Here is a 5,772-nt window from a genome sequence, read left to right as displayed (position 1 = left end):
TGAGGTGAGGGCCTTACCCTCTGGTAGGAGGACGGAAGACTCCGCCCCGCTGTGCTCCTCGGTCCCTTAGAGCTCCCCTCCAGCCATCTGAGCTGAGCTAGTCTCTACTTCTAAAGTCCTTTTCAGTTTCTTCCTCGTCAATTAGAAGACATCTTTTCTGCCCCCCCCCCCTCTCTCTCTCTGTGTGTGTGTGTGTGTGTGTGTGTGTGTGTGTGTGTACAGTTGAGCATACACACGTGGCCTGTGTGGATGTCAGAGGTCATTTCTGAGTGCCTTCCTCTACTGATCTTCACCCTTTTCTCTCCTTTTAGTCATTATTGCTGCTTGTGTGCATACACATACATGTATAAATACAACCCGCTCTGAGTCCATTTAGACTTGCTGATAGGTATAGTTTCAGGGCTGACCACTTGGTATTGATAACCAATCCAGGGAATGAGTCTCCCTCTCTTGGTAGCCATTAACTGCCTGTAGCTCTTCGTCTAACCAGTCTTATTTTGGGGGGGCAAAGTCTCTCACTGAACCTGGAATTTGCTGGTTCAGCTAACCTAGCTGGCCAGTAAATGCCAAGGAACCTTGCATGTTCACTTCCCAGATTTGGAGTTACATACGTGCACCGCCATGCCAGCTTTTTACTTGAGTACAAGGTTCCTCATGCTTGAAATAGCAAGTGCTTTTATCAGCTGAGCTGTCTTCCCAACCTATGGCCCTGTCTTCCTGAAAGGCATGTAGCAATGTATTTTCCCAGAATCTCAATGCCACGCAGTTCCTTCTGAAAAAGAGACACCCGAATCAGCAATTTGATTCCAAGACAGAACTCTGGGTGAGAATTTATAGTCCCAGGGCCTTATCCTCCTGGATGCTGGGTGCAGGAGCCAGACAGAATCCGGGGATTGGGGACAGGTTAAAGATGAAGGTGGAGCCAGGCTCCCAACTTCATCCAGATCCTACTGTGGAGCTCATAGGGGGTCTGTTGAGTGAGGAAGTCTCATCTGAAATGCTGGCATCCAGCAAAGAGCTGGAGCTGCTGTCCCCTGGGGAGGCTGTGAGCAAAGCAAGCATGCTGCTTGGCATACTCACTGGTGGGGGGTGGGGGATAAGAGAAAGGTTGCAGTACAGACTGCCAACTGGAGCAAAGGAAACAGCAGTTGGAGCCTTGCAGGATTCCAAAACACAGGAGTGTCAAAAAGGGCCCTGGCTTGTGTTTTGCTCAAAAAGCAAATGTTTGCTGGATTTCTTGGTGGCTATAATTTCTAAAATGCTGGGTGGCCTGTGCAGTGGCCTCCATGAAGGCCCAGGTGTACACTTCCCAACTTCTGACCCATATAATGAGGAATCTCTCCTGAGTATCTTAGCGAAGGTTTTATCCCTTTTCCTTATCTTCATCTTTCTTCAGCAGAAACCCACAGGCTTGAAACATTAACAATAAAATTCATATGGGGGTGTGGGGGTGGAATAAAGGCCTCCTCTTTTCAGGTCCGGTCATCTTGAGGCGAGAGGGAAGGTGTCTACATTCCTTATGCTGACGCTGCTATTGTCATGGACTTACTGGCATGGTAGCTCAGGGCTGCAGGCCAAGGGTGAGATCATGCAGTAATTTCTTTATCTTTATGAGAGTGAAGCTAAAAGCAAAAGGCAATCCAACTCACTTGGATAAACAGGCTGAGAGGATGGCATGGAGCAAGCCCTTCTAAAGCCATCACGACTTCTCACCAACCTCCCCTCACAGGACAGGCGGGGACAGGAACTCCTGGCCCATCCCCAAAGTTCAACTGACCAAAGCGTATTTGACATGCTGGAGCTAAGAAAGAACTTCTCAATGGATGTGAACTAAAAACTTCACTTCTCTATCTTATTTTTGAAACAATAGAGAAAAGGCAAGAGTTGCCCACCCTGACAGATACCAAAGCCCACTATTTCTGTGCTATCCAAGCGCTCTATGGTCTTGTAACATCTCAGGCCCCAAAACTTGTAGAAAGCCCCAGCCTGGACATTAATCCCATCCCTCCGGGCACAGGAGGCAGCCTGAAGGCAGCAGATGTCTGTTTCCCACTTCTCTCTCCACAAAGACAGTTGACAAGCTTCTGTGACTGAATCAGCAGGAAAAAAAAGGGACAAAATGTGTAAAGTGGGGCTTTCTTCATAGTCTTTTTCTAAGGAAGCCTTTGGCTGTCTTGAAATTTGTGGCTGCCCAGTAGAGTTTTCACACCATTCTGTTACCACTGCAGTGGAAGGGCCTTTGTATTTCTAAGATGTCTTCCTGTCAGCTGTCTCCTGTGGAACCAAGCATCACTGGAACCAAGGAAGCTAAGCTAAAGAACCTGTGAAAAATGAGACATCCTGTCAGCAAACCTTGGAACAACCGAACACAGGAGTGTATGAACTGCCCAATGTTAACCTCAAATCATTTGAAGTTTGTTCTTTCTGAAGTGGAGTAGAAACAAAAAGTAATATTAGACTTTAAAGTACCTATTCTTAGATAAAACCAAGACTACAAAGATCAACCTGTATAGATAAATATCCAAGGTTTTGGGGGGCACGTTCTTGTTTTCTTTCTGTTGCTGTGATAAAACACTGACCAAAAGCAGTGCAGTAGAGGGATGGGTTTATATATCTTACAGAGCACAGTCTGTTGTTAATGGAACTCAGGTCAGAAACTCAAGCAGAATCTTGGAGCAGAAATAATGAGGGAAATTTGCTTGCTGGCTTACTCACTAAATTCTGTACACAGTTCAAGACCCTCTGCCAGGGAATGGTGCCGCCCGCAGTGGGCTGGGCCTCCTGAATCAATCAGTAATCAAGACAATCCTTCATATACCTGCCTGCAAAAGAACCTGATAAAGATAATTACTCAATAAAGACTTTCTTCCTCCAGAAGATTTAAGGCTGTGCCATGTTGATAGCCAATGCCAAGTAGGACAAAGTGGCGTGAGTTGCATTGCACTCATCCCCTTACATCGTTGTGCTGGCTACTTTTATGTCGTCACCTTGACACAAGCTATAGTCAACTTAGAGGGGGAAAACCTTCAGAAGATTCAGCTTTAAGCAGACAAGCCTGTAGGGCATTTTCTTAAGTGGCAGGGGAGGGAAGGCCCAGTCTGCTGCTGGTGGGGCTACCCCTGGGCTGGTGGCCCTGGGTCCTATAAGAAAGCAGGCTGTGCAAGCCATGAGAAGCAAGCCGGTACGCAGCACTCCTCCATGGCCTCTGCAAGAGCTCCTGCCTCCAGGTCCCTGCCGCATTTGAGTTCTTGTCCTGATTCCTTCAGTGATGAACTAGTGTGAGCGTCATGAACCGTTGTCAGTCTCAACCCGCTTTGCTCACGGCGTTTTATCACAACAAGAGCAACTCTAAGACAACGTTTTCTTAGGATTCTCAGCAGAGCTCCAAGGGTTGCCCCGCTCAATCTGCTCACTTCTATGTCCCTAGTGGAGACCACATGAGGGTCTGTTCAACAGTCACTTGTTCTTCCTGGATTTACTATAATCCCCACTCATCTCAAGGTCAGAGAAAGCTCGGACAGAGCAGCTCTGTCTGTCTCTTTCAAGAAGCCGTATGAAGCCTTGTCTATCACTTCTACCATGAATCCTCCGAGATCCTGACTCCCATGGCTGAGGTAGCCAGGCTCTCTGAAGGACAACTGGACCATTTCTCCCAAAAGTTTGACAAAGGCTTTCAGCTACAGTCCTGAACTGCACTGGAGTGAGGGTGGAATCAGGAGGCCATCTTAAGAAGAGTTTAAAATCTGCCTTGGAAGATCGCAGACCTTTATACAGGAGCTTCTTGAGTCTGGTCTAGCCTCAGCGCATTCACTGGGCCTTAACATTAGGAGGGGCACCTTGAACTGGGGCTACATGATATGAACCACAGGTGAAAAAGCAGCTGTCAGCTCTCCACCATGGATGGGATGAGACGTCAGTCCTTCAGAAGCAAGCTTCGGGTCTGAATGTGAAGTTTCTGCAAATGGCAAGACGTAAAGTGAATGTGGCTGCTGACTGGGAGAGCAGGTTAAAATGTAAAGCCTGAGTGGGTGGCTGACTAACATAACCAGCCTACTGAGCATTTCATGAGCCCATGAAAACAGTCTTGCTTGTGGCATTGTTTGTACTCTGTGACATGTCCCTTTCCACACTAAGGATAACTTGTAGACAGTGGATGGACCAGGCCTCTAGAATCCCTCAGCCTCTACCTGTTGCAAGGCGTGGCTGGTATACTCTGCCCTCAGCCCTGAATTCTTCAACCCAGGGGCTGGGCTTCCCCTACCCTAGAGACTCTTCCCTATATAATACAGACATTTAGTGCACTCTCCCTCTCTCTCTCTCTCTCTCTCTCTCTCTCTCTCTCTCCCCTCCCTCCCTCCCTCCCTCCCTTTCCCCCCTGTTCCCCTCTCTCCCCTCCCTCTGTCTTTCTTCCCCTCCCCACCCCTGCATTCTCTTTGCCTGCATGTACACCCCCTCTCCCTGTCTGCATGGCAATTTCCCTGGCCCCATTCCTTGGGACCAGTGAACCCAGCCTGAGAGATGGCCCTCATATATCTACTTATTAGTAACCAATTTACTCCCTATCTCTTCCTCAAATCTCCCCGTGTAGATTGGGCATGAGTTTACAACGAAAGATAAGCCTACCTCTTCCGGTCTTCTACTCCGGCTCCCAGAAAAGTGGAGAAAAAAATGATCAGAGCCATGCTGTGGGTGTGTTAAAAACAGCTCATGAGACAGAGCAAGCTCCGAGCAGATCAGCCGTCCTATCATTATCATAATTTCAAGGAAGGGACTCAGCCCCAATGCTCAGCAAGCGAGAGCTCTAAGTGTACTCTACCACCCCACCTCATGCCTGTTAGTGGGAACACAGGGTTTCCTCTCCAGACTCGCCTGCCTAGGTTTAAACATCCCCTCAGCATAGGCCACACTCTTCTCCATGCCTTTACCTTCAGGATTTCTCAGCTTCCTGGGATCGACCTGTGAACCCAGGCAGCCCCTACTTCCAACACCAGCTGCCCCTCACTGAGGAGGCTCCCCTCCCCCCTCAGAAACAGCTTGCTGTTTTCCCAGAGGGTAGAGAGTGCTAACCAAGCTGTTTACCCGCGGTGACTACCCCACAGGCTTCCACTCAGCAGTTTCCTCCCCACAGGAGTCTGACAAAGCAGGCCCAGTCTGCAGGCCCATTCCTCTGCTGCATCCTCCGCCCCCCCCCCCCCGCCACGCCCCACCTTAGATAACTGATTCGTCAGCAGCCAGCCTTATACTTTCAGTTGTTTTCCCAGTTTGAGTATAAACGAATATGTCTTACCTATGCTGCCATATTTAGATTCCCTTGTGAACAAGAGATGGAGCAGCCTTTTTGTGGTCAGAACTCCACCTGTCCATGCTGCGTTAAGTCTCCTGAGTCCCAGTCAAATCCAGTTAGGGATACTGAAGGCACTGTGTTTGCCACACCTCCAGACCTCCACAGAGGCTTCCCCTCCCTCTGCTGGGAACCTTCCTCCCTGCCATAACTGCCACCCATGAACGAGTGAACTTGAATTTTTCTTTTGGATCCTGGTAGCGTATCATCACGCCTGAGACCACTTAAGGTCTTACTGATTTCCCCCCATTTGGGTCCCTTACACCTCCTGGGTTTATATCTACTAGCGTATCATGTTTAACTTATATTTTATCTTCCTTGATAAACTGAATTCCTTAGCAGCTGATACTTCATTGTATAACTGTGTGTATCTACTAACTATACCAACACACCGCAATACGTTAATATTAAGGAAATAATTGAACCCAGGA

General features: G+C 48.4%; 1 long non-coding RNA gene across 1 annotated transcript; it reads right to left on the bottom strand.

Annotated features, from left to right (window-relative positions):
* Positions 1-2,588: 2,588 nt before the first annotated feature.
* On the bottom strand, positions 2,589-5,445 carry LOC311597651. Its single transcript, XR_014779304.1, has 3 exons — positions 5,288-5,445; positions 4,624-4,683; positions 2,589-3,955 (listed from the first exon to the last, which is right to left on the bottom strand). It is a non-coding gene; the product is annotated as an uncharacterized lncRNA (long non-coding RNA).
* Between the last annotated feature and the right edge of the window lie 327 nt (positions 5,446-5,772).

The sequence above is a fragment of the Acomys minous genome (assembly GCF_964271855.1).
Source record: "Acomys minous genome assembly, chromosome: 5".
Taxonomy (NCBI): Eukaryota; Metazoa; Chordata; class Mammalia; order Rodentia; family Muridae; genus Acomys; species Acomys minous.
Note: the sequence above shows the minus strand (reverse complement) of the source record. Positions and strands in the feature narration are given on the sequence as shown.